The sequence below is a fragment of the Haemaphysalis longicornis genome, unplaced genomic scaffold, assembly GCF_048455015.1.
Source record: "Haemaphysalis longicornis isolate Haplotype H1 unplaced genomic scaffold, Haemaphysalis longicornis Haplotype H1 scaffold_93, whole genome shotgun sequence".
Classification (NCBI taxonomy): Eukaryota; Metazoa; Arthropoda; class Arachnida; order Ixodida; family Ixodidae; genus Haemaphysalis; species Haemaphysalis longicornis.
The window spans coordinates 780,529-808,107 of record NW_027526466.1 but is presented as its reverse complement, the minus strand read 5'-3'; the positions used below and the strand labels follow the sequence as shown (position 1 = coordinate 808,107).

General features: G+C 49.2%; 1 pseudogene; it reads right to left on the bottom strand.

The window, feature by feature from the left end:
- Positions 1 to 140: 140 nt before the first annotated feature.
- Positions 141 to 27,164, bottom strand: LOC144154802 (uncharacterized; annotated as a pseudogene).
- Between the last annotated feature and the right edge of the window lie 415 nt (positions 27,165 to 27,579).

The following is a 27,579-nucleotide window of genomic DNA, read 5'->3' as shown; positions in this document are numbered from 1 at the left end:
TGCTGACCATACAACTAGAGAGAGCAGGTTACGGGGTGAGAAGGGTTGGCTGCAGCGAATCCCGCATGGCAGGCAAATATGTGGCCCTGAAAAGGGCCGTTTTAGCAAGCCGATGGTCTTCGGTGGTGCCTTGTTGCACCTCAGGATGGCGAGCAGTACTGCAGGCAGTCATTCCTCTCGTGGCCCTTGGCTCCACAGCGGACACAGCGGGAGAAGGTGTACTTGGCACCAGGTGCAGCTCGGTCTGGCGAGAGAATGCCCCGCCCGTACCGCCTGGCCAGCGCCTTCACAAGGATCGCGGACATCTCGTCGATGCCACGATCCCTCGACACGTGGTATCCATCCGCAGCAAACAGGGACCGCTTCGGCTGTTTGGTCGCGTTCAGGAAACGGTGCTGCGCACAAATTCAACAACAAAGCAAGCAGACTGCCAGGGCAAATGCAAGCACAGTTCACAGTACAGATATTTAATGTTTGGTAACAACAGGACTCGGGAAGAAATGCGAAGCAGGCATCGGTTCACTACTAAGTTCTTTTTAAACCATGTATGCAAACATTTAGTGTGCCTCTGCCATAAATAAGTTCTTTTTATGCCCCTGCTACACTATGTGTTGAAATGACATTCAGCTGAAATGAGATTCGAGCCAAATAAGCACCAAAAGAAAAATTTGGGATTTCAAATGCCATTTCTAGCAGTCTCGAACGCAGCGTCTTTGATTGGCAATAAAAAATATAATACTTCCGTACGTAAAACAAACAAAATATTTTTGTTTGAGGAACTTTGTTCACTGCTGATTTACTTAAAATATGAAACAGACATATTTAATTTTAATACTCTCAAAACCAGTGGGTCAGTCGCAAAAAAAAAAAAAACACGCAAGACAGCCGCCACATTAGTGTAAAAACTGGTGCCTCTTCTAATTTGACATCATTTTACTGCCTTAGACTGCTCCTAAATTTGATCGTTGTATTATTTATTGTACGAAAACGGAACGGGGCGACAACAGTGCCACTACAGCACGGCGATCAATTGTGAAATCTTTCAAATACCATCGAAATTGTAGTGTAGCACGGCGGATGCTGAATGACATTCGGATCCTAATGTAGCCGGGGTATTAAACCATGTAGCAAACATTTAGTGGCACTCTGCCATTACTAATTTTGTAAGGCGGACTTCTCGAAAGTTTCATACAAAGTGGGACTTTAGCTCCTAATTCCGACTCTATAAACGTATTTCAGTGCAAACGCTAGGGGGTACGGCAAGTTTGATAACATGCATTTCGAGAACACAGCGACGTCGCAGGCGAAGCACGTGGTCGGTCAACATGTTTTTACAACAGAATGGTACCTTCTATACACATACTTCCACGCAAAACTGGCTAAAGTTGTGTACAATTTCTAATTTTTTAAGACAGCGTTAGAAATATAGTTATACGTAGCCACTAGAGAACAAAACAATACACGTAGGCCTATACGAGCTCGTCCATTGTTACCTCAGCGTTCAGTATGTAGACGTCCCGCATACGCTTCAGGGTGGCCGTTAGCTTCCTGTTCAGCAAGCGACGAGTGGAACTCGCGCTTGCCGACTGGAAGCCACGAGGCAGCACCGTGAAGACGTACACGGCAGGGGCCACCTCGCGCTGAAGCTGGGTCACCAGGGCCTACAACACAAATAGGGCGACATTTAATGTCCATCCCGCCTTCACAGACAAACAAAATAGTGCGAGTGTTTCCTCTGTACACACCTTGATGCTGTCACATATCCGCTGCGGATCTGCGCCGGTCCGATCTAGGTCGTTCCCCCCAACATAGAGAACGGCGAAATCTGCCGGCCGGCAACGCAAGCGCGACACTGCTTCGGACAGCCGGGGAGTGTTGTGGCCACCGAAGCTAAATGTGCAGGTTTCCACAAACGGCAACAAGCGCAGCCTCAACCTGCACATGAATTTGAGTTGGCTGTCGCCAACTAGAACTCCGCGTAACGACATCACTCGAACCTGGCTGCCTGGCGTTGCACTAACGATGAACCACGGTACAGAGAACCGTCATCTGAACTCACGCTGCCAAATGACTGCCCTGGCGAGAGAGAGAAAAAAAAACCATTTTTAAAAATGACGTCACATCCGCTTGTAAACCAACCAATCAGCGTGCTTAGACTTGACCAATCAGGGTGCGGCGCCTGCTGGCCCGATATGCTTGTCGCGCGTCTCTTGTGGTTGCTCGCCCTCTCCAACGCCCGTTCCGCGTCGGCGCCAGGCGCCGCAGACGGCCGCAAGACGCGACCAAAACGTTGCATGTGGTTTCGCCTTTAGAGGAACGCCGCTAATATCTAGGAATGAAACGAGATAATCAACACGGGAACAGTGTTGATTAGCGCAGTAGCAGTTGCTACTGCGCAGTATCGCTACTGCGATACTGCGATCGCAGTAGCGCGCAAGCTTGAATGGTTGGAAAGGGTGCACAGGAGTGCACAGAACGGGAAGAGTGCAGAGGAAGCGGGTTTCAGCATATCAGATCTGCAGGTACATAGGAAGGGCCTTCGAAAGCGCAGTTAGGATCTCCGGAACCGTGGCCCTGGCTCAAGCATGCACAACGATCATTAACGCCAGCAATTTGTTGCATAACGAACGGGAAATTTATCCGCATCAGTTCAGCTATCCAATGTCGTAGTTGACCACTGTGATACAATAGCGTCCCTGAGGGCACAGGTTCTGCGCTGGAGGCCAGTTAACTAGAACATTTTGAGAAAAAGAAAACAGAGGAAATGAAATGGTGAAAGCTACCATAAAAAATCTGCAGAAATTCAGAGGTTTGTCTAATATATAATGCGTAGTATTCTTACGTCTCCTGCCTTCATTGCGACTTCTTCACAGCCAGATTTTGCTGTGAGTGTCAAACATGCTGAGTTATTTTGTTGTTTTGAAGACCTCTTTTGTTTCTTTTCGCCATTGCGGTACATTTACACCATGATCGCAATTAGGCGTCGTGACTTAGCCAGTTATGTATTTTTCCGGTTGGCTCATTTTCGCAATTTGATGTTTTCACCGATGTTTTCCGGCTTTTGTTGTCGTTGTTTTCCGGTCCAGAAATTGGGCGCCGGTGTAAGAGCAAATAAAAAAAAACGCACGTGCGACCTGACCGGATTTGAACCCGCGTCTGCACAGTCTTCGCACGTTGACAGAGTACAACAAAAGTTGCCGTTGTTCCTTTCTTCGTGGCACTTATCACTCGTGGCCAGGAATCGACAGCTTTGAGCGGCAATGTGCGCGCTTCACAAGATTCACGAAAGCGAGAATTGTGAAACGTAAAAGTTGTATATTAATGACGCGTGCTGCGTGGACTGGATGCATGATTTATTGATTGCGGGGTTTAACGCACCAAAGCTGCACATGAGCTATGAGAAAGAATAAACTTCTTTATTAGCATATTAGCAAAAAATTGCGGAGTGGTGTCCTCATTTCAGGACGCCATTCGTGGCGCCAGCTGTGACGGCCCTTTCCACCAACCGAAGCTGGTCGTCCGGACTGGAAAAGTTGATCAAAAGTAATCATGAGTGCCTCGTAGCCCATGCGTTTTTTGACACCTGTGCGTCAAAAAAACACCGGCTGTGAGGCGCGCCCTAGTGGGGGCATCCGGATTAGTTTCGATCACCTGGGGTTATTAAAGGGACACTGAAGCGATTTGTAAACATTGCGGGATTACTAGCGCAAATTGTAGTTCGGAGTCCGTAGGCCTTGTTTCGACCACTCTGGCCGCGTTTACGCGAATTTATTTACTAGAAAAATTAATTCGAAAATGCTGTCCTCCTCTCTTTACGCTCGCCCATTTTCTGTGGCGTTTTCGTGTGACGTCAGCAGGAGATGAGCTGGAAAATGGCTGCGCTACTGCACGGTTCGCCGACCAGCCGACCTACCGATCGAGTCAGTCGGCCCAGCGTTTCGTCCGCCGGCCGCCGACGGGTCGTCGCTATTCGCTCGCTCAATTTAAACTAAGCCACAACACTTTTGTGAATGAAAGAATGTGCCTTTCTTTACTTTGTTAGTTTGTACACTGTGTCAAACTCAGTGTCCGGGTCGCTCCACACAAGCGCTGCACAAGTGCACATGCGACGCTTCGCTGACTTTACGCTAGTAGGAAAATCTAAGGCCAATTGAAGGCGGGAGAAGAGTCAGCGAAGTCAATATAGGTACTATGAAAATAAAATCAACTGAAACTTTTACCGTACAGCGCAAAACTAGGGAGCAGGAAGCATTTTTTGCGCTGGGTAAACAAGCACAGTGGTCAGCAGCACGACCGCACATCTGCGAACGCTTTTCCGTCAAAGAAATGCAATTGCTAGACGTGAGATATTGTGGAAGTTTGGGGAACGCTTACTGCAGGAGCGCTATACAACAAATAGTCACATAAAGTACTTGAAATGCTTAAAATAAATAAAAGTGTAAACTGATTATACATTATAGACCTTATATATCCATCCCCGTCAGTGCCGGCTCGTGGCCTAGTGGTTTGAGGCGCTGGGATTACTGGTTTGAAAGTCGCAGGTTCGAATCCCCGAGAGTATGCGGCCGATGTTTTCTGGACTGAGTTCACCCTTTTTGGGCCGTAACGTTCACTGCTCCGCAAGCGAGATCGCAGAACGCGCGCATACTGGCAATGACGCGCTAGCGAGTTCTCGTTGGCGTGCTGTTGGCACAGGCATCGACTGCTTGCGGGCAGTGGACCCAGGCCTCAATCAGCACACCCTTGGCCTGGTGCGAACTAGCTTCTTACGAACAGACATGAGTGAGGCAAGCTCCGAATATGCGGGAAAAGCGCATGGCGTTTGAGAGTCTGCGGTGACGCGGAGGGCGTTCATCCACTGCGTAGGCCTCGTCTAGTGATTTCTACGATTCCAAGCCGCCCTGGGAGGTTTATCTTAGACATTTGACAGCCGACAACATGGCAGAAGCGTGGTACGGCGATTACTGAGATATCGAGAATGGCCATCCAACAACGCCATCGGATGTCAAGCATGTTGTTTTACAGAACCGAAACAGAAACCGAAACTTGTTTGATTGCTAACCTTGGGCATCGTCCAATCACGGTGCCCCCCCCCTCCTGACGTCACAGCCTTTAGTTGGTGCGGCCGCCGCAAACCGCGCATGGTAGTTTTTCTTCTTTCGCGCTTTGTAAAATAATTACCGATTTGTCAACCGGATAAACGATGAATAGTGTGTTAATTTGAGCCAGTCTACACAGTGCAAGCAAAAACGGGAGCTTGACAAATTCACTTCAGTGTCCCTTTAACATGCGAGGAAATCTCGACACACGGGCGTTTTCTCTTTTCGCCTCCATCAGAAAAGCGGCCGCCACTGCAGGGATTGAACCCGCGTCCTCGGGCTCAGCAGCACAACGCCATAGCCACAGTGCCACCGCGGCGGCTCACACCTGAAAATGATATTACCTTAATGCAACACGTGAATACCAGCCGCGCAGAATCCTTTTCTAAGGAAGCTGTGGCGTGTCCCAGTTAGGGTTACCAACCATCTCGGATTTTCCTACAACGTCGCGAGTTCCGCGCCGTCCCTGTCGGGACAACTATACTGTATGTCCCAGACCGCCCAGTTAAAATTTTTAAGGTGGTACAACACACGCCCAACAAGGCGCGTCATGATACGGAACACGCGTCATGATACGGAACTTTTGTCTGGGCAGAGCTGGAGGTAAAGCTTAACGTCCGCATGAAGGGTGACAACTCTTAAGAGTAATATTCTAGAGCAAGAGAAAGTGTTGGGAGCAGTACGTAAATTGCTGAAGTACCTATTCAAGAGGAGGCCGCAACGATAACAAAACGGTGGATTTGTCTGGGTACGGCTGTAAAGAAAACTGATCTTGTTCTATCCCTCAGTTAGTGTGTGCTCTCCCCGCCCCTCACAGTCCCAACTTCCTTCATTGAAAAGTTGGTAACCGTAGTTCCCGTGTGATGCTGACGTAATTCGCATCGTAAGACAGACCAGCGAAAGCGGAGACGCATACAAAGGTGTATCAGAAAATGCGGCGGTTGAGCATACTCTTGTTTTCCACATGCTTTCAACTATTAGCTTGTCATATGGGGCTCCCTCATCATTTCGTACTGGCAGAAAACGGATTCCATGGATTTTCGTACCAACGGTAAAGAAACGAAGGCGAAGAAACGATCCAAATGCGATGTTGCTAAGTGCTGCAGGAGCAGAGTTAACAGGAGCAGGGGATTGTTTTGTCTGAGATCCGGAGATTTCGATGTAGGACATTTCTGTACAGGACGTTTCGGTGCGGACATTTCGGTTTACTGAATGTCCCAGGCATTCTTTAACATTGTAGCATTAATAGTTTCATTTCGTCAGGCAACACCATTTTAACATTCGAGAGTTGTGCGTGGGCCGCACTGCGCGGGAACGAAAGGTAAACCAAGCCGGAGAATTCGTGCCTCTAACCCTGTTTTGATGGTAGATGTAATAATTACGGTGATTTATTTACTTGCGTTCAAGTTTTTTTATGAATAATTTTTATTATTCATTTGAACATCCCCAATCCTTTAATCAAAGTGTTGCTGAATCGCTTTGATTTCACTCTACGCTTTCCGACCCCCAAACAGTCGCGAAAAAACGAAAAGGAAGGGCAAGCACGTGTGCATTCCCCTTTCATGATTTTCTGTATTACCGTCGTCGTTGCATTCTTTGTCGGTTCTGCTTAAAAAAAAAAATCAGCGGTCGCACTTACAGTGGCATCGCTGGGCAGTGGGCCTCCTCGGTACAGGGAATTTAAGTGGGCGCCGAAAACGGGAAGACGACTGTTGCAGCTCTCGCCCCACAAGCCTATTCAAATTTTCTTCCAATTATAATCCAAGAAGGCGAGGACAATTCTGCAACCAACAATGTCCGGAGTGTGAATATGTGGGGTGAAGAAGGAGCGATTCCTAAAGAGGGGCCGCCGTCGGTATGACCGCGACGCGCGGAAGGGTGCAGCGAGCAAGGTTGTTCCTCGAGGGGGTGTCACAGGGTCCAACGAGAATGGTCATTGTGTCCTCGGGGGCCTCTTCGGTGGCTTTTTGTTAACGTACGCAAAGGCACAAAACGCTATAGTAAAACTCTATTGTGTCAGTACATGTCTTTGCGGTGACGCGTCGGAGACCGTGAACTCCACTCGGCCTGTCAGATTTGCAGGGGAAACCGGAAATAATACATTGAAAAGAAATCTTGGGGAGATAGATATTTGAAGAAGGGGGCTGACTGCTGGGACGAACTATTACAGCCCCGTTTACATTGACCCGACGAGGGCGCGTTGAGTCGAAATAAACAGGTTTTTTGGACTCGACCCCTCCATGTATAAGCGGACGGGGTGGGTCAGAGAGCCGTCGCGGCGAGTACAGTCAACTCGGAGGCAGGGGGTGGGTTAGCTCGCTCGTCGGGCTGAGTCGGCGGGCCGCGGGGAGCAGAATACCGTATTTGCGCGGTTCTAACGCGCCCCCAATCGTAACGCGCGGGTAACTTCGCGCAGGAAAATTTGAAAAAAAAACAAAACAATGTGACACTGACGGTACGGCGCACATGGAAAAGACATGACACCACGTACCTGGAAGAGGGAGATTTTATTTGGCGTATGAAGCCCCGGAAGCCAAAAATGAATTGTGCTTCACAAGGTTGCTTATCCAGCTGCTGCTGGAAATAAAGTTATAGCGGGGAACACTGAAGCTGGCTGCGATTTCAAGTTCTTTGATCTTCATAATTCTAAGCGTTAGGGGCTAAGCAGAAGCACAAAAAAATGTGCAACAGCTGACCAGGGTATGCGGCATGCCATTGAGGTATCAGTGCGCCGAAATTCACTCACGTGGTGTTGACGGATTGTTTTTATTGGATTGAGTTGGATTTTGCGGATACTTAGTGTCCGTTGCGCATGGGCTTTAAAGCCTATTTCTGTTTTGAGCCCGATTGTAACGCGCACACAAATATTAAGCTAGCTTTTAGCAAGAGAGGGTGCGGGTTAGAATCGTGAAAATACGGTAGCCCCTTCTCCGGGAACCCCGCCGCTCCCCTCACCTCGATTCTTTGGACGGGGTTCATATAAACTCGGACGCGTCGAGGTAAGCTGAACCCGCCACTCAACTCACCCCGCCCCCGTCGCGTCCATGTACACGGGGCTTATGATGGGATGAAAATAAGTGTGAAAATCAGTCGCGGAAAAAATGGTACCGGAACAAATGGCCTCGAAATAAATGGCTCCAGAACAAATGGTTCCGGAACTAATGGTCCCAGAACAAATGGTCCCAACTTCAAAGTAGGAAAAAATGGTCACACCAGAAATGCACATATTCATGGGCGCCTTCATGAGGGAAGGATAGAGGGGGTCGGTGTATTTAAATTGACACGTTTGTATTTTGGCACAATGTATTTTGCATCTGAGTGTGTAAATGTGTTTTCTCAGGCTGAATTGGCTTGAGTTAAATGCTGCATAAAAATTTGTCGTCGTACGTGCATGTTCTGCTGTGGTTCCTTTGCTTGTGTTCTTTTGTTTATTCACGCTTGAGAATTAAGCGAGTCCAGCTGGAGCCTGTGCGGTGAGCCTATTTACAGTGACAGTATATACGCGTGTTATTTAGGTTGTGTGAAGTATCGAAATTGTGAGTGGGCCGGTACCGCGGAATATCAGACAACATAGAGGTGTACTAGTGCATCTCGCTCGCCGATTTCTCAAAAAAAGAACTCTACACGATCAATGGTTTATTGCGTTAGATAAGCTGCGTTACGGTGCTCTCCATCTGAAATGCTTCCTACAGTTCAGATCAAGCGAAGCGGCACTAATCAAGATTTTGGACCTTGGTAATTTTGTAGCTCACAGCAGATACTTTTGTTTTTCTCCGAAAATATGCAATGTAGCTATTATTACGCCTCTTATCTTGCTGCAAAGTTTAGAAGACTGCTGGCTGACATGCTTTGCTAATTTTGCCGGCGTGTTGCAGTAGCGTAACAACTACTGAGAGCAGCAGGTGAGCTCATAAAAACAGGTCACCCACCATCAACAACAAACTTTTTGTTCGGAACTGCATTTGTTCCGGGCCATAAGTTCCGGGCCCGTAAATTCCGGCACAATTTGTTCCTACTTTGAAGTTCGGACCATTTGTTCCGGGACCATTTTTTACTACACCCGCCAGTTCCTTTTTTTTACGGACACGTCTAGCCTATCGTCGTGTTGGTACGGAGAGTGTAACTCAAAAAAATTGCGACGGCTCGATTGTCTCACACGTAGTGGGATTCCTGGGTTGTTCCCATCCCCCCTCCCATCACTTCATCTGTACAGATAGGTCTTCTACACGAACCTTCAATACATATTTTCACGGGTGTAGGAACAAATCGAGACAATCGAGCCGTCGCAATTTTTTTGAGTTACACTCTCCGCACCAACACGACGATATTCTAGACGTGTCCGTAAAAAAAAAGGAACTGGTGACAACAGATGGTCAGCACAACCCATACAAAACGATTCATACTTTTTGATGCATTACGGGAGAAACAGTGAGTTTTTAAAAGCTGCTTTCATTGGATAGTTGGAGTGCGTATTAATTTTAAAAAATCGTCATAGAACCCATCATACCATCGTAAACATATCGGCTGATGTGCGTGTGGCAAAAAAAAGAGCGAATGTAGATTAATATAAATTAAGAATATCCGCAAAAGAATTTAATCAGTTGGCTGAATAAAAGGAGTTTTCTGAACGAGGTTTTCTGAACGAGGCATCAATCTAAATATGCCATCAGTGGTTTGTTTTTCGCTACGCGGAAATAAAGGCGGAACGGCTGTTTCAGACAATCAAGCACACGTGCACGCGATAATTCGTTTGTCGATAAGTCTGTTCACGAAAATGTTCGCGCACCGAAATGTCCGTACAGCGATATGTCCGTGCACCGAAATGTCCGTGCACCGAAATGTCCGCACCGAAACGTCCTGCACCGAAACGTTCTGCACCGAAATGTAGACCCGTATGTTTTGTCTACTTTCTGGGGGGAGATGTATGAGATCCATATTGTCACAGAGAGAGGTTGGTGTCGTCTTGCAGCACGGACAACGGATGAAGCTTTGTTTCAAATTAATCAGTGTTTGGGAACGGACCGCTAGGGGGATTTCAGTGGCGCTCCTACAGGCACTGCTGGAGGCATATACTGGCATTCCTGAGCTTAGTTAGGTGGACCATAATGGATGAGGGAGTTCCAACTTTTAGTATACTTGTGTCCTGACCAAATGTTGGGTTTGTCTTCTTTGGGCAAACGACGTAGTACCCCCTCCTCCGTTTCAGAATTTTAATCTTGAACTGCCCGTGTCCTGCCGCAGTCACTGCTTGCGGTCTTGACGTGTTCTCATTAAAAGCTGGCGAATATCGCACAGCAGGCTAGGCCTCTGCACGATGGTCTGGAGCTTCAGGAAGGCCGGGGAACATGTTTTAAATAAATATTGCAATAAAATTTTCCGATTCCAATATTTGAAAATGTGTAGGGGTTTTCAGGATAAACATCGCTTATGGCGACAATATTAATCACGAAGCCACAGACGACGCAGTTATCTTCAAGGCAAACAAGTTTATTGGAGCGAACTTGTGCTCCCCTAACAACTCAAAGAATACAGGCGTGGAAGCAGCACTCAAAAAAGTGACGTGCGAAGGCGAGCGCGACGATTCGAATGCCGCGGCATCTGCTCAGCGGGAATTTATCACTCGGCGCGAGGGTTTTGGAATAGTCGAATTGTATCCAGAACACTGTAGATCAGCGAAGATTATTCTAGGCTGTTCGCGTTAGTTGGGAACGCTCTCCCTATCAGAAGAGGTAACACATGCGGCACAGAAAGAAAGAACGGAACACGCGCCTCCCTTGGCACACACAACACCGATAACACAGACGGGCGCAGCCGGGCGGCAAAAGCAAAACACAAATAAACAAACCCAATGCATGGTTCACACAATATGTTTGATTTGGTAATTGAGTTAACTTTTGTAATTTTTTAGTTATTACATTTTTTTGCCCTATTTAGTTTCTTGAAATTTAATGCGACCGAGTATCTTCATTTACGTGATTATAACAATGAAATTAAGCATTTTTGTGCAAACGCAGGGCGGTACGCGCTTGGTCCGTTTTCACGATTGTTATTCTCGATTTACACGTTTTTCTTTTTTATTTTCGCTTTAGTTTTTGGAGGGATGCCTATAAGGTGTCTACGCCGTGTCGAGGTCCATTTTGGCGGGTGCTGGTATGGAACTGAGGAAATGGGCCTCCAACCTTTCGTCCCTGCGAAGCCAATTCCTTGAAGACAACGTGGCTTTCGAAACGGAAGGAGGGGACCCTTGTCATGAAGGTGCTTGGTATGCAGTGGGACCGCTCAGACGACAGTGTCGTGCTAAGTGCGGACAATGTCGCCACATTTGTATCCACAAAGCCAGTGACAAAGAGGACAATGATCCAGTCGTTCGCGCGGCTCTACGACCCTCTAGGATTTCTGGCCCCTTTCACCGTTCGAGCGAAGATCATTTTCCAAGACTTATGGAAGCTGCAGCATCCGTGGGATTCACCACTGCCGACGGCTCAACTCAATGCGTGGAACAGCTGGTGCGGCGAGCTCAGCGACCTAAGACGCATTTGCTTGCCACGGCATGCCTTCACGATGAAGTACACGGAACACGACAATCGAGAGCTCCACGTGTTCGCTGACGCAAGCCTGGGAGCCTATGGTACTGCAGTCTACGTCCGGTTATTATCATGGGAAACCGGAAGATGGGAAGTGAACCTGCTGCTCAGCAAAGGCCGCATTGCACCGATCAAAACCACCTCTCTCCCACGCCTTGAGCTCCTCGCTTGTTTGATAGCTGCCCGACTATTCGATTTCCTGAAACGGCTACCGTGCCTGTCAGAAGTTCGGTCTTTCTTCTGGACCGATTCAAAAATCGCCCTGCATTGGATTGCGCGGGAACCGGGCCGATGGCCGCCATTCCTGAGAAATCGCGTGTCCGAGATACAACGTCTGGCACAAGGCTCATTGTCGTCGCAGCAAGGATAACCCAGCCGATTTGATTACTCGAGGCCTTGCCGCATCCGCTGTTGCAGCCACGGAAATGTGGTGGCATGGCCCACATTGGCTCACACTGCAATCTCAGGATAGGCCAACGGACAGAGAAAGAGTTGCGGACGTCGGTGAACCGCCATTTCTACAGACAGCTTTATGCGCGCTAGTAACAACGCCAGCTGAGTCGTTGCTGAGTATCAAGTCGTACAGTCGGTACTCCAGGCTTCTTCGGGTAACTGCCTGGATACATCGCTTCTTCGAGAATACGCGAAAGTTAACGCATTCAGCAAAAGGACCACTGACGAGCGATGAAGTTCTCAAAGCGGAACGCTACTGGCTCTGGCTCGTACAGAACGAAGCCTTTTCCGAGGATATACGAGCGTTGTCACGTGGTCAGCGTGCCGGAACTGCAACTCGCCTCATTTTACTACGGCCGTTCTAAGACGACGATGGAATCCTGCGCGTCGGCGGACGCCTACAGCAGTTAGGATCCTCGGTCGACACCCGTCACCCCGTCATTCTGCCGGGCCGTCACGAATTTTCCCGGCTACTAATCATCGAAACCCACCAGCGCCTGTTGCACGCGGGTGTTGACAGCACTCTCACAGAACTGAGAGACCGATTTTGGATTATCAAGGGTCGTCAATAAGTGAAGACAGTGCTTCACGGATGCTTGCTTTGTCGTCGACACAAACTCACATCAGAAACAGCTCCAGTTGCGCCTCTACCCCGAGATCGTATCACCGAATCCAGTCCGTTCGACGTTGTCGGTGTAGACTGCTGTTCTGTCGCACGAAGAACCCTGCGCAAACAAAGGCCTACGTCGCCGTTTTCCCCCTGTGGTGTGACACGAGCCGTCCACCTTGAGCTTACATCTCAGATGACGTCATCGAGCTTCTTGTCTGCTTTCAGGCGGTTTATCGCTAGACGCGGCATTCCATCGGCAATTTACTCGGATAGCGCCTTAGCCTTCCACCACTGCGCACGCTCTCTCCGTCCGGCTCCGGAAGACCCCGTCCTCGATTTTTGCAGCGGCCGCAACATTTCCTGGAAATTTAACGTCGAAAGAGCTCCGTGGTGGGGTGGTTGGTAGGAACGCTTAATCCGGCTCACCAAGGAGACATTACGGCGAATCCTCGGCCGTAGTTGCCTGACTGCTGAAGAGCTGCAGACGACGCTTTGCGAAGTCGAGGCAGTAATTAACAGCCGGCCCCTTACGTATCTCTCGGCAGACGCGGCTGAGCCATACCCGCTGACCCCAGCGCACTTCTGGCTGTGCAAAAGCAGCACGTGCCTGCCTCAGCAACTCGCCCTTCCAGAACCGCTGTCCGCGGGCAGCGAGCTACGCAGACGAGCTCGGCACCGTCAAATCGTAACGGAGCGTCTCTGGCGTCGATGGAAACGAGAGTACCTCCTGTTGCTCCGATCCGCTCACGAGGCAACAGCGCAGCTTCCCTCCAGGCTCCAAGTGGGGGACGTAGTGCTCGTACAGGACAATTCGCCGCCGGCCTTCTCGCAACTTGGGCGCATTCTTCAACTATTTCCCGGACGCGACGGAGTTGTGCGCTCGTGTTCCCTACGCCTGTCATCGGGACGGGAAATACGTCGTCATGTGCAGCGGCTGTGCTTTTTTGAAGCAAACCCCTGATCAACTTGGGGCCGCGGGAGTATGTTGAATAAAGAGGAAGAAGCGCGCCACGAGACAGGCAGCGGGGGCTCGCTCCACGAGCGCGGCTCTCGCGGCAGTCGTTTCGTAGGCATCCTTGATAGCCGGACGTCTGGTTTTAGCATTTCTTAGTCGGGGGTTGTCGTGCATTGGCCGGCGTGCGCCTAGCAACAGCTGTGGCGCGCCTAGCAACCGGAGCACGTCGTAGCTCGGGCGGGAGTAGCGGAGGGCAAGGGGAGAGGAGGAGCGCGCTCGGCGTGTGAGGGCGCTCGCATCGCGGAGCTCGGGCGGAGTAGCGGAGAGTGAGTGGAGAGGAGGAGCGCGCTCGGGCGTGTGAGGGCGCTCGCATCGCGGAGCTCGGCGGAGAGAGCTCGCGCGCGGGGCGGGCGTGTTGCGCGGGTCTCTCTCTCCTCTCCGCGTACCCTCTCTCCGCTCGCTGCGCTCGGAAAAATATATATAAATGCAGTGGAGCGCGCGCCTCTCTCCGTGACTGCTTGCCGCAGCGCACTCATCGGTGCACCCAATGCATTCGCAATTCCGCACGATCCCCTTCGGGGAGGTGGGACATCGTTTTTTCTTGTTCCCTCTCGCTACAGAGACTAATGGGAGAGGCCTTTGCCCTGCAGTGGGCGTAGATAGGTTGGTGATGATGATGGTAATAGCATATGCCTGAATGATGATGATGATTGATATTGGTTTCCCCTTTGAAGCGGGGTGATGACACGTCATCTTACCAAAAAGGACTAATATAACCATGTTTTACACTCTTGGTTTAATACTAGCGCTGCTTAGGGCAGGCCCGAAATACTTTCTTTTCCCTGTTACAGGTGGTAACTGTCCTAGACAATATTCCCCTCTCTGCTTTTCGTCCACCAGCATTCTAATCTTCTTTTCGTCCCCTCGACAGCCTTGAAGTTAACTTCCTCTCTGATACCCTTAAATCCTAGGGCTTCTGGAAGCCCAATATTCCCTTCATGTAGATTTGGATATATACCCTCACACTCTAACGCTATGTACCGCATAGTTTCTGTTTCTTTTCCGCAGACCACACATACCCCATCATTTTGTTAATACTTCCCCACAAAACTCTTAGTTCGCACGCAACCTGCTCTCGCCTCAAAAAGCAAAGCACTGCCCTAGGAATTATCGTAGCTTTGCGATCGCTTTGCGATCGCTGCACCGCCTGCCGCCGCTTCTCCGCGGCGTTGACGGGATTAGCGCTGCGCGGTTGATAGGGGCTCATGCAGTGTTTTGGTTCTCTTTCGCTTCTTTTTGTGCTTCCGCGCCCTAAAGAACTTGTTATGGTGACGTCTGTAAGTAAATAGTAGGTTTAGGGCACTTCAAAAGCCGCTACGTATTGGTAGGGTCACTAGGGTGCTCAAACGCCAACAATCGCTGTCGGGGAACACGGTTCTGCGCCCTTCTTGGCCGCTGTTACGGGCGTCGGCGACGGCAGCAGCATACCACCGCTGTCACCTCCGAATACGTCCGGCACAAGTGAATTTTATTGTCACCTCGTTTAGACCTGATACTGTTTCGTTTTGCAGCGCGGACAACGAATGCGGCCTCGTTTCGAATATATATACGTCGTAGAAAAATATTTTTCGGGGATGTGATTACCCAATACCTAATAAATTGTGCCTTTTATAAGAATATAAGCCACGCGAAAATGTTAAGAAAGGATCTGCGTCGCGATAGATGGGCACTCATGCCTTAAAGGGGCACTGACACAAAAATTTTGCATCTTGTTTTTTTTTGTTGCGATAAGTAGCTAGTGACCTACTTATAACCTGTAGAAACCTCATTTGCTTCAGCGTGCGACGGTTGTTTAATTAGAGGCATTTTCAATGCGGCCAGTCGCAGTTTCGGTTTCAGCGAGTGCCGCAAAACGATGGATTTTGTGGATTTTGTGTGAACAAAGCTGACCACGTGACCGTCGGAGGGATATCACAGTTACAGAGCAGAGCCGCCGTAGCACTGTCGAATCCGCATCGACAGCAGTTTCTGCGAATGCCCCCCCGTACTGATCTCGTGAGGCGCCTAATTAAAAAGCGACCGTGGATGTGACGCAGGCGCTGCGAGTGCAAATGCTACCGCGGCTAACGAACGACGCGCGACGCTCGAGACGGTGGGTGGCAAGACGCGCGCTGGGAGCAGCCGGCCGGTCTGCCTACAGGTCCGCCTACAGATGTGTTCGGCTTAGCACTGCGGCGGATATTCGAGTGCCGCTCTCGTAAGCGGTGCAGATGACAATTTTTAATGCAACCCTCCATGGCATCATTAACTCCTTTCTCATGTAAGCCACCATGGTCGGGACTTGGGGACAATTTCGTGCAGCGGTAACAAGCTATCACTCGAGCTACCTGCGCCGGCGTGGGCCACTTCGCGGCCGTGGCCGCCGCCTGCACAGCGACCGTGCGGCTTGCTGAGTGGGCTTTTCGTGCCTCCGGCGCGTTTCCGCATCCAATGGTAATAAACAGTAATAGAAACAGAGTGCCTGGAATCGCTGTAGAACTTTGGTCGCGGCCAGCTGCCCGATGAGCTGACGAAATCACGGCGCCTGCGCCGCCAACGATAGGGTCGTTCGTTCTTGAGAGCAGAAGCTCCGCCCTCCGGCCCTCCGATTGGAGCGGCGAGCCGGCAGTGCGGAAGCGGCAAACACAAACTCGTGACGTGTTTGGATGTTGTTTATTTACACTTGCGCGTGGTCCTCTGCTGGCCGCTCGGTTGCGTTTCGCACACTTCAAAATTGATTTTAAATATGTTCTAGGCTGTATTCACCGCTGATATTTTGCAGATGATGTATATGTGTTCCCACCAATCTATCTCCGAAGTTATCTCGCCTTCAAAATTTTGTGTCAGTGCCCCTTTAAGCAAAACCAAGAAAAGTCAATTAAACCACGCAAGAAATAAATGGTCTGCAAGTCCGGAAAAAAACAGAACAGCTAGTACGGAATGAAAAAAAAAAAAAAAAAGACCCAGTGCAGCTTCTGAACTGCTAAAGACGTTCGTCTAAACTTAAGCCGGGTAGGACTCACGAGACCAACTAGTGTGCGAAATGTACTGCTATTTAGCGAGACATGGGGAGGAGGAAGGAGGGGGACGCTTAACTATCGTTGTGTACGAATGCGGAGCGAAATCAAGGAACGTTTTAGCAATCACACACACAAGCTACGCGTCCACCTTGCTCTAGTTTTTAGACTTGAACGAACAGCTGATCACTCGGTGGACGCATATTTTGAGGTACACAAGTTCACAACTGACAAAAGGTGCCGTTAGAAGAGTGGGATATCTGATAAGGCCCTTTGATTTCCGTTTGTGCTAGATTCTGCAGGCTCCCTGCGCCATATGACTATGCTTCGAAGAAACGTCTAGTCGCGGACGCGCATTACTCTATTGGCGGTGAGCGCGAACACAGGCGGCGCTGCGAAGCGCGCCTCCGTGACGTCAGCTTAGGGATTCTCGAATTTGTCGTCTGCTTCACTCAGGATCGCTCTCCCTGCTGTTTCTTTGCGCTCGGTCAATGTCTGATGCTTGTCCGCACCAGAATTGGCGTGTGGGTAACTTTTTATCATAATAATAGGATTAAAATCGCTTACACTAACTCATGGTGTCAATTAAAGTATAGTTTTGGATACCGCTACGGGAGAAACATTGCCGGAACCACCCCATTCCATGCGAAGCCGGTCCTGAGCGGAGCGCGAAGAGTCGGAGCTAGGCGTCAGCTTCTTAAGTAAGCATTCGAACAAAAGGAACAGTCAGCTGCTAATAACCGACAACAGCGAAAATGCAAGACCAAAACAAATTCTAGGCCTTCAGGGCTGTTGGCTTTGGCAGAAGGCATTACGATTCCCGGTAATCATATGTAAGGTAAAACAGTTTTTGCAACCATGCCGAACGCTCGAACGTGTTTTGTCACATCACTTTACGTTGTCAAGGCATGAAAATTTGCCGACATGCACTATAGACTGCAAAAACTGTAGGTTGAGTTCCAAATAACCCAGTGTGTATATACGGGCGTGCTGATTCTATACCAGGCATCTACCAGTATGGAGGTTTATTGAGCAAAACGAGTCACGTCTTCGTTAAATTTATAGTAACACATATATGTTTGTTAAGACCTGGAGGGATATTTCGGGACATTTTGCACAGCCATATCTTCCCGATATTCGGATATGCGTTATAGGAAAACTGCACTCAAGAGGAGGAGGAGGAGTAAGGGGAGGAGGGGAAAACTTTATTTAACAATTAAATCGATCTGGTTAGTGGGACGGGTCCTCAGTCCAGGACAAGAGAGTAAAAGTAATTTTCTTCAAATCATAGAACGCCATCCCGAGTAGAATAGGATTTGTTCTTCGCGCCTGGAAGGGTTGAAAAGCAATAAGGGCTACTTGGAATTCTTCGGTTTCGATTCTTGTAATATATGCACGTATACTATTTATTACGTTAGTTAGCGAGTATATCATGCCTTCAACACTGTAATCATGTCATCATTGTTCGAGTTGAGAGTCAGTTCGGTATGATAACGATATAATTACGATAGAAATTCGGAGCACAAAATCCGCCTTCGAGTATTGTGGACCACGTCGTTTAGGGCGCGATCGCGGGGGCGTAGCACAAACATTCTCATTGTATTTGCATGTGAATAAACAAAGCACGTTGCGAATATGCACCTTCTTGCACGCAGCCGTAATGAAAGCCAATTTGTGAAGAAGGGAATGTATGACATACAACATGAAGGAAGTATCCACACGACCTTTGTGAGCCTCCCAAACATTCCGAAACCGCCTAATAAGAAGTTGGTGACGGCGCAGAAAAATTAAAGCGTTGGGCAGAAAAAAAGCAAGAAACATTAATCTGAAACAAGACAGCAACACCGAAAGAAATAGAAGAAAGCCGCTTTATTTCCTGCTGTGCGATGCGCGTGTAGGGGCCGCTGCTTGGTACGTGGCATTAGACAGTTGAGTCTTCATTAGAGCATCTAAAAAATACTGCAGGGAAACCCACGCATTTTTAATACTTATCGACAAGCTCTGATCGCTGATCCTCGCGAATAAGCTAGAAAGGACGAGTTACACACGGTCTTCTGACCGATGGTCTGAAGAAATTCGTTCTCTATCTCTTCGTATGTTGCAAACTTTGGGGGATACAGCTTCAAATTATTCAGATGCGTTAGAAGCTGGCAAAATAACTGAGTCATTAGAAATACGCTTTTTAACGCACTACAGCAACAAAGCGGGCCATTTCTAGTACAGGCACTGCTGCCCCTCACAAGCGGAGTGTAGCAGACGACAGCAGCGCGAGTCCCTAAGCCGACGTCAGAGCCAGGGGGCGCCACTCAAACATCTCACCGCCAATAGAAGCCCTTCTCCGCGCTGCTCGTGGAGGATATATGTAGCATATAGGAATGTTGCGGGCGTTTAGCTCACGGCAAGACGCCCCAGCATTAATTTTTTTCTCGTGCGCTGACCCAGGGTATAATTTTAGATTATCCATCGTACTTCTTTCGTAGAATGTTCGTGAAATTTATGTCCAGGGTAGTGATCAATATCCGAGGTATGATATTGGCAAGCATAACTGGCGTGCTGTCAGGCATGAGTGCTCCGCTATAGGTTATATAAGCGCACAAAGCTGATTTACATCGTGGTGTACAGCCATAGCATGACCATTTGAGAAAACTATGCTTACGGAGACACTGTTAGTAAATTTAAGCGCAGTGGAATCCCAATTATCTCCATTAGCAAATCCCGGTTTCGCGACGCCGACCTGTGACGCACACCTGCCGCTTGTACAGACCGAATGTACCAGACTAAGATCGCGTCAGACACATATACACTCTCGTAAATGTGCCACATTTGCGAACAGAGTGACTGCTCCACATAACATGTATTTTCAGCGCCTACAAAAGGTAAATCTCAGTCGTGAACGGGCCCCGAAAGCAGCTGTGGCAGTGGGGAGTGGGCCGGAAACTTCCGCGGCTGCTTTCGAAACGGGTCGCTAGGGGGATTTCAGTGCTGGTATACTTAGAGTTCCTGTATATGCTCCCTACGGGAGCACCCGTAGGGAGCATATACAGGAACTCTAGGTATACTTTTTCAGTTTCGGAACTGCGCCTTCCAAAGCGGGCGCGACTTTACCCTAGGCGCTGAGAGGGCGCTCCGGTCGCGAGTTGCGCTGTGTCGGCGGCTCCGGCGGCAGCGTTGACGGCGTGCGCGGCCGGTCCGCTGGGCTCAAAGTTGCGGCCGCGGTGTATATAGTTGCGTGTCTGCTCTACGAGTTTCTTCTTTTCGCTTGCGTTTGTCTTCACCCTTGCGCGAGAAATTTCCCTTTTCAGTGCATTCGGTTTGGGATGCTATTGAACAGTGCGGCCGCGGGTGAAAGCATTTCGTGACTCCCTCAACATACTGTGTTTTCTTCCATGTGCTGGGCTTGGTGCAATGCCGACTTGCTTAATTCGCAGTCAGCTGTACGAGATTTTCCAGCCCACTTTAGTAGTGATGCTTGTGAGGAGGCTGGGCACATGCATCGTGCATGGGGCACGTGCCCTTTACAAAATGTACAACGTACTGTGAGGAGGAGGACGGGATGTACAGTCAAACCCGGTTATAGCGAACTGTAATATGCGCCGAGATTAGTTCGATATATCCAATAATTCGATATATCCTAACCCGTCTAAAACGAATTTTTCGTTACGAGTTCGCAATACGCGGGACTTCCCCCCTGACATTCTCACATAACGAAACGAACACATTAAGTATGCTATTACCTTACACAAAATAATCCATTTATTGCATGCATTAAAAGCTACTTTCCGCCTTAACTGCCTACTTTACAAGAAAGGGGTGATTTTTTTGTTTTCGCTTTCGTTTTGGCGGCATTAACTAGCACCGCAGTCTCTACACGAGACATCGTTTGCACCAGTTCAAGTACGTGTCCTTCAATATCGAAGCAATATTGGCGGAGAACATCGGCTGCCAAAAGCGCTTCATAAAGCATCGGAAGGCTTTGCGTTGTGACATCCTCAGTCTCTTCGGTGCTTTCAGCAGCACCAGCTGCCATGACATCAGCGACGGTGTGTGCGCTCGAGGGGCTCACACTGACAGGAACATCGTCGTCAACACCCAGGAAATTCTCTGGCGACACTGCTTTGGGCACAGCATCTGGAACGTTGGCGAGCTCTTCGTGCAGTTCGCCGCTGATGCCGTCTGTGTCCGGACTCGCTGGCTGGATGGGCTCCGTCGTAAATTCCGTGCGTTGAAACAGTTACGGAAGATGTCGGGAGCCACGTCGGTCTATGCGAGGCTCAACATCTCAATCATGGCCAATCAGCACCCCAATCGCCGATCCGAGACAACGCATATATCCGATGTGAACTTCGTTATAAGGAATATGCTTCGCATGCATTTTCGTGACATATTTGCTTTTCTTCGATATATAGCGTAATTCGCTTTACCCGGGTTCGTTATAATCGGGTTTGACTGTATATAGCTCCTCATGCTAAAGAACTATTATTAAAACAAAACAGACTAGTGAACAAAAACAAATTCTTAATGCTAACAATATAACCAGAAAACATGCAATTCAAATCTCAATACAAAACTTCCCATTTATCCAGGATTTCGGGTTAGCTTTAACCGGCGGAACAATTTGATTTCTTTGAAACTACAAAAGATACGCGGATGTTTTTCATAAAAAAAGCATGCAATTGCTGCGCACGGCTATCAGGAAATATCATTCGTGCTGCAACGAATTTGCGCGATTGGCATGGCAAGCGAAATCGTGTGCCCACTTGACAGCTACTGCTACGTGAAAATTCATTTAAAATGCTCTCGTTATTATTGGTATTTTAGCCCACCGATAAAAATCATTGGGCGTACGTACATCTTCTTGCATAATAGGCCCGGTTCAAATTAATCGCGAACTGGAATAGCGCGGCAACAACGTTGAGCAACTTCCGAGAACAGTTATTTCTTTTCGAGTACACAGCCAGAGCTGGTCACAACCCGAGATGCCGGGGCGAAACGCTACGGGAGGGCCGGCATTTGCATGAGGACGAAGGAGTTAAACAGCGAAAAAAATCACGTGACCACCAACCTTACGTAACGTTTTACACCACGTAGTTTTGTTATATTTTTCTGCCATTTTTTTTTTCTCTCTCTCGCGCGCGCTGCGTTTGCATGGCGTTGCACGCGCGCTCCGGCAAGTGAGTGAGTGAGTGCATAACTTTATTGAGCCCGAGACGGGGGTTAGGGAAGAAGTGAGATGGGAGTCCCCTTCTTTCTTCCCCCCTCAGACGGCGGCCAGGAGTCCTTGCTCCCTGGCGGCGTCTTCGGCCATCTGGACGGCCCGGAGTTGAACGTCCGTGTCTGAACTGAGCAGCACGGTCCCCCACTGCTCTGAGGAAGTGATGTCTAGTACTTGAGGTGTGGTGTTCACTTTAAGGGGGCAGGCCCATAAAATGTGTACAAGGTCGGCCCTTGCTGAACATAATTTACACTTATTTTCGTATAGACCGCGGTAACAATGACTGTACGTCACCGGGTTCGGAAAAGTGTAGGACTGAAGTAGACGCCATGACTGACACTTTCCCAAGGTGCGATGAGCTGCGGGATATCTGGCCCTCCCTAATCTGTAATGGTCGATTATCTCCCTATAGGTCACCATGCGGTCCCTACCCCCCGTGCGAAACGATGCCTCAGGTGTTTCTGGGCAGTCTCGGAAGCTCAGACCTCGAGCTGCCTCGTGAGCGTTTTCGTTCCCCGAAAGTGCAGAGTGCGCCGGTGCCCATATAATTTGGACCCTAGGAGTCTTAATTCTTTGAATCCTCTAAGGATTCCTTGGGCCTCGGGTGAGATCCTTCCCTTTGCGAAGTTTACGATTGCACATTTGGAATCGCTTATTATGTATTTCGCTCTTGTAGAAGAAAGCGCCAGTGCAATGGCTGCCTCTTCTCCTACCTCCGGAGTGTCCGTGCGGATCGTTGCGGAGGCTATGCAATGGCCCTGCCGATCGACTACTGCCACGGCCATGGCGTTGTGTCCACAGTACTCGGCCGCGTCCACGTAGACCACGTCATCAGATCGTTCGAATCGCTTTTGTAGGGCTTTGGCTCATTCATTCCTGCGCCTTAGGTTATGCCCGGGATGCATATTTCTGGGCAGAGGGGTTGTGTATATACGTGCTCTCTGCTCGCTAAGGATATCCACCATTTTTCCTTGTTGAGCCGCATAGGTGATTTGAAGCTCTTGTAGGATGTGTCTGCCTGTTGTGGTTTTGGGGAGTCTTTCTAGCTGTGCTATTTTTTGGGCTTCTACAAGCTCGTCTATGGTATTGTGCAGCCCCATCGCTCCAAAGCGTTCATTTGGTGCCATAATGGGTATACCTAGTGCCTGTTTGTAGGCTCGCTTAATGATATTATTGATTTTTTTTCTTTCATCGGCCTTTAGTGCCAAGAAGGGCGTCGCGTAGACTGTGCGGCTAAGAACAAAAGCCTGCACTAATCTGACGAGGTTACCTTCTTTCATACCATGATGCCGGTTGGCAATTCTGGAGATGAGGCGGACTGTCTGGTGTACACTCGTTTCGAGAGCCTTTATGGTCTCTGTATTGCAACCATTGGCCTGTATGCGAAGACCAAGGACTCTGGTGCTCTGTACCATAGGAATGGGTCTGCCGTCCGCATATAGCTGGATATTGGCAACATCGCCGTCTCGTTTGCAGCCTCTCCTGGTTGGTCTGCAAATAAGCAATTCAGATTTTTGTGGCCAGCAGCTAAGGCCCCCTTGGGGGTCACATAAGCCACTAACACGTCTATCGCCTGTTGTAGTTTTTCTTGAATTTCTCCGTCACTGCCACCGGCAACCCACAGTGTGACGTCATCAGCATATATGCTGTGGTGCAGTCCTTCTATTTTGTTTAGCTGCTGTGGCAGATTAATCATGGCGACATTAAAGAGAAAGGGAGAGAGAACAGACCCTTGCAGCGTCCCTCTGCTACCAATTTTGATCTCGCCAGATTCCAATCCTCCAATAAGTAGTTGTGCAGTCCGCCCCGAGAGGAAATCTTTGACATAGTCATAGACCTTTTTTCCTACCTCAAGCTGGGCGAGGTTGGAGAGCACTGCATCATGTCGCACATTGTCGAAGGCTTTTGTTAGGTCGACGCCTAGTACAGCCCTGTATCTAGTTGTGAGCACCCGTCTGCATCAATAATTTGGTGCTTAAGTCGGAGCATAATGTCCTGAGTTGAGAGCTTTTGTCGGAACCCTATCATGGTGTGGGGATACAGATCTTTCTCCTCCATGAATTTGTTGAGCCTACTGAGAATGACGTGTTCCAATAGTTTGCCTACACACGAGGTAAGCGATATAGGTCTTAAGTTTTCGAGGTGGAGTTTCTTGCCTGGTTTAGGAATAAAAACAATCCTAGCTGATTTCCATTGGGGTGGTAAGGTTCCCCTTTCCCAGCAGTGGTTCATGTACTTGGAGAGTGCGTCTATTGAGTTATCGTCCAGATTTCTAAGCATTTTGTTAGTTATTCCATCAGGACCCGGGGCAGACTTGGTACGTAGGCAGTGTATGGCATATCGCACTTCTGCTGTAGTGATGGGACGCTCTAGTTCTGGATTTGGTGGTCCTTTGTAGGGTGGGAGAGTCTCTGTAGGGTTAGTACCAAGGTAACGGTTTCTGATTTCTTGAATAAGTTCGTCGTTTGTGCCCTTGTATTCATGCAGTATTTTACTGAGATTGTGTCTCTGAGTAAGTTTGTTCTTTTCTGGATCTAGCAGGCATCTCTGGATGTTCCACGTTTTCGCGAGTCCCATCTGGAGCTCCATCCCATCGCAAGTAGAGTCCCAGTTTTGACGCGTGAGTCGGTTGGCGTAATCCTCAATATCTCTATTTAGTAAGGCGAGCCGCCTGCGAAGGCTGCGGTTGAGTTTCAGCTTATTAAGGTGTTTTTCAAGGCCCGCCTTGGCTTCCCACATGTGTAGTAGCCTAGAGTCTGCTTGATGTATGTTGCCTTCCTCGGGTATAATTTTGGTTGCTGCCTGGACATGTGCATCTGATGTCCATGCTGCGATGTCCTCTATCACTGCACAAGTCGAATTTTGTTCAGCAGCCCTAATTTGCCGGAAAGTGTCCCAGTCTGTGATTTTGAGTTGCTTACCTGTGGCCCTAGTTGGCGAGGATTGGATGGTAGCTCTTAAAATGCAGTGATCACTCCCTAGGTTTTCTTGGGTGTTCAGCCATGTGACGTTCCGTGTGTTCCTTGTGAATGTAAGATCTGGTGTGGTGTCCACGCTAATACTGTTGCCTTTCCTTGTGGGGTAAGTAGGATCAGTGACCAGGGTGAGGCCCATCTGTTGGGCATCTTGCCAAAGCTGCCGGCCCTTGCTGAGGTCCTTCTTATACCCCCAAGCAGAGTGCGGTGCATTAAAGTCACCCACAATAATAAGTGCCAGTTTTCGGGCTATGTCTAATGTTTTGCGAAAAAGATTTGCAAATCGGTGCTTTTGGCGGGGGCTGCTGTACAAGTTAAGCACAAAAAGGCTGCCCTCTGCGCGTTTTTTACCCGATAAAATTTCAACGAGGACGTGGCCTACGGTCGCAATGCCAGTATCGTGTTGAATGGCCGGGATGTTACGTTCCACTAGGGTAGTAACGGTTTTTTTGTATTCACCCGAGTTCAAGTCGTAGTACGATTTATAGCCTGATAATGTACCCTCGCCTCCCGTTTCCTGGAGAGCGATTAAGTCTGGCGTCTCCGGTTGCTGCTGATTACTTAAAAACTGCCATAAATTTCCCCGTTTTCGTTTGAACCCGCGGCAGTTCCATTGCCAAATGACGTACATATTTGCATTGTTACTCTGGGCCATATTGTCCGCTGGTGTTATCGAATGTTCTGGCACCTTCCCCCATGTTGGGCCTTGAATAGGGCTTGGGATTTGTATGCGCCTACGCCTGGTGTTTGTTGTGCTATTGTTTGGGCGTTTTCAATAGCGAGTACCCTAGTGTTCAAGTTTGCTAATTGCTTGTTCACCGACTCCGCAAATTTGGAGAACATGTCTTGCAGTTTTTCGAGACGAGCATCTATTTTTGTTTCTAGCTCCTCGATAAACTTTGCGCTGTCGGGTCACCGGGTTCAGTTCCCGCTTTTCGCTTAAGGGGCGGTGCATCCCCCTCGGGCTCGCACATAACTTCTACTGCTGCATTAACGGAAACTGGGATTGGCGTTACGGGTTCAGCAATGGGGCCGTTAGGCCGCGCTGCCGGCGGTGGGAGGTTTTTGGCCTTGAGTTGGGCATTCTCTGCTTTAAGCTGTTGGTTTTCTCTGATAACTAACTCAAGCATTTGCTTGATATGCGTTAGCTCTGCTTCAACTGCAGAAGGTAGCCCTGACTTACATTGTGTGTTGTATGGAGCAGTTCGGGAGACCGTGCTGGCCCAGCTCACCTTGCTGTGATCCACCATAAACTTGTCGAGTCTGGAGCGTGAGGCAGAGCACGACTCTCTGCGCTTCGCCTCCCGGTGACGAGACTTGGAACGGGATTTGTGCAGGCCTCCAGTGCTCTCCTTCTCTGCGGCTGGGGGAGGGAGTCGAGGAAACGAACCAGAGCGGCTCCTCTTCTCCGCGATTCTTGCTTCTCGGTGGTGCCCTTCCGGGCCGGCACTGTTGTCGGTGTTGCTCGTGTCCGTGGGGCTGTCTTTGGGTCTGGAACCACGATGCTGTTTCTCCCACTGACGTTGTTTGAGGAGAAAAGGAGTCTTAAACCTTTTACGGCACTTCTTGTCACCAGTCGTGTGGCCTTTGCCACAGATTGCACAGTTCAGTTCACAAACATGATTGTCTGGTGGGTTCTCGAGATTGCAGCTCTTGCAGAAGGGCTTGTCCGGTTGGGGGCAAACATCTTCACGGTGTCCGAGTCGACCACAGCTCGTGCAGAATTCGTGCTTCTTCTTATGGAAGAAGCAGCGATACTCTGCACCTCTATAGTAGACGTAGTATGGGACGCGGCGGCCTTCGAAGACGATATTGACTGAGTTCGTTTTGCCCATGCGTCGGGCCTGTAAAACCGCTGTGTTCTTCTTGTAGACGAGGCTGCGTGTGATGTCGTCAGCGGTGTCATAGTCAGGAATATTATGGATCACTCCCTTGGTAGTGTCCTCCGGGGGGGGGGGGGGGGGCGGCGTATGCGGTGATCTCGTAACTGTGCTCGCCGAAACAGAGCTGTCGGATTCCGTTGTACTTCTCGGCGTGGGCCATATTTGGGGTCCTGACTACTATGATGTTTTGTTTGGGGCTTGTCCGAAGTAAATCGTCTTCGGCTTCTTCCTTCTTGATTGGTGCGGCGGAGAGAACACCGTCTCTGATCTGTGCGTCATTCAATTTGGCGACGTCAAGTCCGTCCCGCGGTCGGAGGACGATCTTTATAGGAGCCATGAAGAGAAAACAAAAGTTTGTTTTATTCGAAAGATTAGGTGTTTCATAGTACCCCAAGCGCTTTCCCGGAAGCAAATGATACTTTATTCACTGAGAAATAAGGCAATTTAAGCCAAAATTTTAAATCTCCCGCTAAAATTGCACATTTCGTCACGTGAACAATGGCGTCATACGAGCCGGTCCATGAAACATATAGCACCCAAACGCGGGAGTCGACCGAGACGGCGGCCATTTTAAAAATACTAGTAAAACCTAGCTAGTGCACCCGCAGCCCTAGTCATGGAATCGCCTGATCCGGAGAAAAAAACTCTCGCAGAGGAGCTCGGGCTTGCATTTAACAACCTCACACCACTTGAACGCTCAATGCTTCTAAGTGCACGAGCGGCAAGAGTTGTGGGATACGCGGTGGACGGGA